The 6,991-nt window shown below is 49.3% G+C and overlaps 1 protein-coding gene across 1 annotated transcript in view; it reads left to right on the top strand.

Moving 5' to 3' along the window:
* Positions 1-3,104: 3,104 nt before the first annotated feature.
* Positions 3,105-6,991, top strand: part of GARRE1 (granule associated Rac and RHOG effector 1) — a 98,414-nt gene continuing 94,527 nt past the window's right edge. The window contains exon 1 of the mRNA XM_067470950.1: positions 3,105-3,217. The gene's annotated coding sequence lies outside the window, so the exon portion shown is untranslated. The remainder of the gene's footprint in view (positions 3,218-6,991) is intronic.

Raw genomic sequence — 6,991 nt, 5'->3', positions numbered from 1 at the left:
TCTCTCTCTCTCTCTGTCTCTCAGGAAAGGTGGGCATCTCCACCTCTCTCTCTCTCTCTCAGGAAAGGTGGGCATCTCCATCTCTCTCTCTCTCAGGAAAGGTGGGCATTTTCACCTCTCTCTCTCTCTCTCTCTCTCTGTCTCTCAGGAAAGGTGGGCATCTCCACCTCTCTCTCTGTCTCTCAGGAAAGGTGGGCATCTCCACCTCTCTCTCTCTCTCTCTCAGGAAAGGTGGGCATTTTCACCTCTCTCTCTCTCTCTCTCTCAGGAAAGGTGGGCATCTCCATCTCTCTCTCTCTCTCTCTCAGGAAAGGTGGGCATTTTCACCTCTCTCTCTCTCTCTCTCTGTCTCTCAGGAAAGGTGGGCATCTCCACCTCTCTCTCTCTCGCTCAGGAAAGGTGGGCATCTCCACCTCTCTCTCTCTCTCTCTCAGGAAAGGTGGGCATTTTCACCTCTCTCTCTCTCTCTCTCTCAGGAAAGGTGGGCATCTCCATCTCTCTCTCTCTCTCTCTCAGGAAAGGTGGGCATTTTCACCTCTCTCTCTCTCTCTCTCTGTCTCTCAGGAAAGGTGGGCATCTCCACCTCTCTCTCTCTCGCTCAGGAAAGGTGGGCATCTCCACCTCTCTCTCTCTCTCTCTCAGGAAAGGTGGGCATTTTCACCTCTCTCTCTCTCTCTCTCTGTCTCTCAGGAAAGGTGGGCATCTCCACCTCTCTCTCTCTCTGGTCCCAATAGCTGAGGAGAAAGTCAGGAGGAGAGGCGACTTTTGGTGCACACGCCGGGGTCTTCAGGCACGCCTCCGAACCCAAAGTGGGCCAGGCAAGGGAGCAAGTGCGGCAAGTGTAGTTACTGGGATGTATAGTTCACCTACAACCAAAGAGCATTCTGAACTCCACCAATGATGGAATTGAACCAAATATGGCACACAGAACTCCCAAGACAAACAGAAAATATATGTATATCAATGATTGGTTGGGGGGGGGGGGCGCCAAAATACTGTTTGCTTACTGTTGAAAATTACCTAGGGCCGCCTCTGCCGGTAAGAAACTATTTAATTCAAAAAACTATAAATGGATAATAAAAACATAATGATGATGCCAAAATACAACAATATTACAACAAGACAAGATGCAAGCAGGTCAGGTACCTATTACTCGAATACCCAAACAAAGAGACCAGAAGCCAAAGATGGAAGCCAGCATTTTTCTTTCTCCCCACCTACCCCACCCCTTTTTTCCCCACCCTATCCTCCCTACCCGAGAACCTTCCCCTTTCTCTCCCAAATTCCTATCCCCCCCCCACCTACCATGACCCCAACCTCCCCCTATCCCTCACTCCTTTCTATCCCACTTTCTTTCCTATTTCTTTTAACCCTCACTATAAAAAAAACCCCTCAATACAAATGTGTATATATAGGAAGGACTTCCTGATTATAAGAATAACTGTTCAGCAGTGGAACTCTCTGCTGCAGAGTGCAGTGGAAGCTCCTTCCTTGGAGGCTTTGAAGCAGAGGCTGGATGGCCACCTGTTGGGGAGGGTTAGGTTGTGCTTTTCCTGCCTGGCAGAAAGAAAGTGGTTGGACAAGATGTCCCTTGGGGAGGGGGTGTCTCTTCATCTGGGTCTGGATCCTTCATTCATTCTCATCTGTGACCTCATTGGCCCCGCCCCTCTCCCCACCTGTCAATCTGCCTCCTTAAGCCCCGCCCCCGGCTCCTCTTGCTCTCGCCCTCGACCCCTTCTCCCGATTGGTTCAAGTCTTCCTGTCAATCTTCCAGTAAGCTCCACCCTAGGAGGAATGGGCTCCATTTATTCGCCCCTCCCCTGCCTGTCTCCCCATTGGTTCCTCTCCTGTCAGTCTTCTAATAAGCCCCGCCTTAGATAGGCGGAGCTCCTTTCATTCACCCGCCCTCCCGCCTCTCTATTGGCTCCTCATGTTTGTCAGTCTTCCACTAAGCCCCGCCCCCGGAGGTTGAGCTCCTATTCTGCCGCCCTCCTGTCGTCTTATTGGTGGTTCCTCTGTCAGTCTCCCACTATGTCCCGCCCCGGACAAGCTGAGCTCTTATTCTGTCGCCCTCCTGCCTCCTCATTGGTGATTCCTCTTTGTCACTCTTCCTCTAAGCCCCGCCCCGGGAAGACTGGGCTCAGTTTCACCCACCCTCCTGCCTCCCCATTGGCTCCTCGTGTTTGTCAGTCTTCCACTAAATCCCGCCCCGGGCAGGCTGAGCTCTTATTCTGTCGCCCTCCTGCCTCCTCATTGGTGGATCCACTTTGTCAATCTTCCACTAAGTCCCGCCCTGGGCAGACTGGGCTCATTTATTCACCCTCCCTCCTGCTTCCTCATTGGTGATTCCTCTGTCAGTCTCCCACTAAATCCCGCCCTGGGCAGACTGGGGTAATATAGTCACCCGCACTCCTGTCTCTTTATTGGTGCTTCCTCTGTCAGTCTCCCACTAAGCCCCGCCCCATACAGACTCGGGTAATATAGTCACCAGCCCTCCTGCCTCCTTATTGGTGAATCCTCTTTGTCAGTCTCCCACTAAGTCCCGCCCTGGCAGGCTTGGTTCATGTATTCACCCTCCTTATTGGTGGTTCGCTCTGTCAGTCTCCTACTAAGTCCCTCCCTGGCAGGCTGGGGTAATATAGTCACCCGCCCTGCTGCCTTCTCATTGGTGGTTTCTCTTTGTCAATCTCCAACTAAGTCCCGCCCTGGAAGACTGGGCTTATTTATTCACCCTCCCTCCTGCTTCCTCATTGGTGATTCCTCTGTCAGTCTTTCACTAAGCCCCGCCCAAGGCAGACTGGGGTAATATAGTCACCCGCCCTCCTGCTTCCTCATTGGTGGTTCCTCTGTCAGTCTCCCACTACGTCCCGTCCCAGGCACTGGGTAATATAGTCACCCGCCCTGCTGCCTCCTCATTGGTGGTTCCTCTGTCAGTCTCCCACTAACTCCCGCCCTGGCAGACTGGTTTCATGTATTCACCCGCCCTCCTTCCTCCCCATTGGTGGTTCCCCTTTGTCAGTCTTCCTCTAAGCCCCGCCCCGGGCAGAACGGGCTCCTCCTATTTGTCGGCCGGCCGGAGCCTCTCCTCCGGATTGGCTCCTCCCCTAAGCCCCGCCCCGGCCCTTCCCCTCAGCGCCCGGCTGAGGAGGCTCCTCAGCCAGTGTCGCCGCCGCCGCCGCCGCTGCTGTTTCCGGAGGGCCAGGCACCCGCCAGCCAAGTAAGTACCGAGGAGGGAGCGAGCGGGGGACGGAGGCCTCGCTCGGCCTTGCATTCGGGGCGTCGTCGTCGTCGTGGTCGCTGCGTGAAGGCAGGCCTCTTCTCCCCCCCCCCACCGGAATCCTAGGCCCTTCTCCTTCGCGAAAGGCCTCTTGGCCCCTCTCGCTTCCCGTAGATTCCTCTCCGCCGCCCCGCCCTTGGGTGCTGCCCTGAGTGAGGGAGTGAGGGTCTTCCTTCCTTCCAAAAGGAGAAGGGCTGGCACATTCCGAGCGGGGCTGGGACCCCAGTGCGCCTGCGCGGAATTCCAGCGCATCCCTTCCTGTCTTTGGGAGAGAGAGAGAGAGAGAGGAAGGAAGGGAAGAGAGAGGAAAAAGGGAAGGAAAGGAGGGGAAGGAAGGAAGGAAACAAGGTATTAAAGGAAGGAGGGAGGGAAGGAAGGAGGGAAGAGAAAAGGGAAATGGAAGGAAGGGAAGAGATAGGAAAAAGGAAAGGAAGGAAGGAAACAAGGTATTAAAGGAGGGAGGGAGGGAAGGAAGAAGGGAAAGAAAGGGGAAAAGGAAGGAAGGAAATAAGGTATTAAAGGAAGGAGGAAGGGAAGGAAGGAGGGAAGAGAAAACGGAAATGGAAGGAAGGGAAAGGAAAAAGGGAAGGAAAGGAGGGAAAGGAAGGAAATAAGGTATTAAAGGAAGGGAAGGAAGGAGGGAAGAGAAACGGGAAATGGAAGGAAGGAAATAAGGTATTAAAGGAAGGAGGGAGGGAGGAAGATGGGAAGGAAGGAAATAGGGAGAGGGAGGAAGAAGGGAAAGAAAGGGGAAAAGGAAGGCAATAAGGTATTAAAGGAAGGAGGAAGGGAAGGAAGGAGGGAAGAGAAAGGGGAAATGGAAGGAAGGGAAAAGAAGAAAATAAGGTATTAAAGGAAGAAGGAAGGAGGGAAGAGAAAGGGGAAAAGGAAGGAACATAAGGTATTAAAAGAAGGGAAGGAAGGAAGAGAAAGGGGAAATGGAAGGAAGGAAATAAGGTATTAAAGGAAGGAGAGAGGGAGGAAGACAAGAAGGAAGGAAATAGGGAGGGGGAGGAAGAAGGGAAAGAAAACGGAAGGAAGGAAATAAGGTATTAAAGGAAGGGAGAGAAGGAGGGAGGAGCAAAGGGAAGTGGAAGGAAGGAAGGGAAAGGAAAAGGGAGGGAAGGAGGAGAGGAAGAATGGAAGAGACAGGGAAATGGAAGGAAGGAGAGAAGGAAGAACAGAAGGAAAGGGAGAAAGCAAAGAAGGGAAAGCAGGGAGGAGAAGGGGAATGGAAGGGAAGGAAAGGGAGATGGAGGGACAGGAAAGGAAAAAGGGAGGAAGAGAAGAGACGGGGGATGGAAGGAAGGAGAAGATGAAGAGAGAATGGGAAGGGAAGGAGAGAAGGAAACTAAAGAATGAGGGAGGGAGGGGAATAGAAGGGAGGGAGGAAGATAAAGGAGAGAGAAAAGGGAAGGTAAAGGAGGAAGGGACAGAAGGAAGGAGGGAAGAAAAAGGGGAAAGAAAGGAAGGAAACAAGATATTAAAGAAGGAAGGGAGGAAGAAGGGGAAGGGAAAGGAAAAAGAAAGGCAAAGAAGGAGGGAAAATAAAGGGGGAATGGAAGGAAGGGGAGAGGAAGAGACATTAAAGGAGAAAGGAAGGTAGGGAAGTAGGGAAGAGAAAAGGGAAATGGAAGGAAAAAAGAAGAGAAGAGAAGGGAGAATGTAAAGAAGGAGAGGAGGAAGGGAGAGAGGGAAAGGGAAATGAGAGAAGGAAGCTAAAGGAGGATGAAGGGAAGGGAATGGAAGGAAGGGTAAAAGAGACAGAAGAGAAAGCAGGAAAGGGGGAAAGGAAGTAAGAAGAGAAGGAAGGTAAAAAAGAAAAGGGGAGAGGGAAGGAAGGAAAGCAGGAAGGTAAAGGAGAAAAGGACAGAAGGAAGGAGGGAAAGGAAAGAAGGGAAGGAAGGCAAAGAAGGAGGGTGGTGGGATTGGAAGTGAGGGGAAGAAGAATGGAATGGAAGAAAAGGGAAAGGAAAAAGGGAAGGAAGAGAAAGGACTGATAGGAAGGGGGGATAGAATGAAGGTAAAGGAAGAATGGAGTGAAGGGAAGAAGAAGGGAAGTTATGTTTTGATCTGTTGATTATGTTTATTTTTATGTATGGTATGTTTTGTTTACATATTGTGAGTCCTGTTTCGGGAGAAAAGTGGGATACACGTAAATAAATAATAATAATAATGAGAGGGGGGATTAGAAAGAAAGAAGAAGAGGAAGAAGGTAAAGGAGAAAGAAAGGGAAGGAAGAGAGGAAGGAAGAGAGGAAGAAGCGAAGATATGTTTTGATCTGATGATTATATTTATTTGTTTATGTATGGAATATTTTGTTTACATGCTATTTGCCGCTTCAAATCCTGATTCGGGAGAAAATCGGGATAAAATTAAGAGAAGGGGGAATAGAAAGAAGGAAGGAAATAAGAAGTGAAAGAAGGTAAAGAAGAAAGTGAGAGAAGGAAGAAAGGAAGATAAGGGGGAATGGAAGGAAGAAGAGAAGGGAAAGAGGAAAAGGAAGGATAGAAAGAAGGTACAGGAGAAGAAAGAAGTGGAAGGGAGGAAAGGAAGGACAGAGGAGAGAAAGGGAGGCCAAGAAGGAAGGAAAGAAAGGAAAGAGGTGGGGAAGGGGAAGGAGGAAAGAGAGGGAAAGAAGGAGATGAAGGAAGGAAGAAAAGGAAGTGAGGGAGGTGAATAGAGGGAAGGGAGGGAGGGAATGGAGGAGGGAGGGAAGGAAGGAAGGTAAAGAAGGAGGGAAGGAAGGTAGAGGAGGAGAGAGGGAAGGAGAAAAGGAAAGTAAAGGGGTTGAGAAAGAGAAGGAGGAGAATGGAGGAAAAGGAATGAAGGAAGGAAGACAAAGGGAAATGGAAGGAAAGGAAAGGAGGAAAGAGAGAGAGAAGGAAGGAAGGGGAGGGAGGATGAAGAATGGAAGAGAAAGGGGGAATGTAAGAGAAGAAAGAGGAAAGTGGAGAAAGGAAGGGGTGGGAAAGCAATGGAGGGAGGGAGGGAAGTGTGCAAGGAAGCCATCCCCTAGCAAGCCAAGCATTCTGGATTTTAATGTATTTGCATATGTATAATAGGATGGGAGGCAATTTCAAGCAAAATATTTTTAATACTTTTATGCATTAAGTAAAGCTGGCGTGGCCTGAACTACAAGACAGCAAAGCTCGGGAGTAGGCGTGTTTTGGATTTTGGAAAAAAAATGCATGTACATTATGATATGTGCCCAAGTCTAAGGAAGCGCATTTGGTGGGAACGACAAACAGGGCCTTCTCTGTGGTGGCCCCTCAGCTATGGAACTCTCTCCCGAGCGAGATTAGATCTGCCCCCTCCCTCTTGTCCTTCAAGAGGCTAGTGAAATCCTGGTTATGGAACGAAACATTCCCAGAATAATGGCTGAGACTGGTTACAGACCAAAGTGAGTGACCACATATGCAGACTGAGTTGAACATGATTTTACCTTGGCGATTTGGTATATATGTATTTTATCTATATGTATTTCAATCTTGTATTGTTGTATGATGTTTTAACTTGTATTAGTAGCATTGAATCCTTGCTGTAAGCTGGTCCGAGTCCCTCTACGGAGGTGAGAAAATCAGGATATAACAGTTTTAAATAAATAAAATAAGTTATATATATATATATATATATATATATATATATATATATATATATACACACACACACACACACACACACAAGCAGTCCCAGAGTTACAAACAACTCACA

The sequence above is a fragment of the Anolis sagrei genome, chromosome 8 (assembly GCF_037176765.1).
Source record: "Anolis sagrei isolate rAnoSag1 chromosome 8, rAnoSag1.mat, whole genome shotgun sequence".
Classification (NCBI taxonomy): domain Eukaryota; kingdom Metazoa; phylum Chordata; class Lepidosauria; order Squamata; family Dactyloidae; genus Anolis; species Anolis sagrei.
This window is presented reverse-complemented; position numbering and strand designations above follow the sequence as displayed.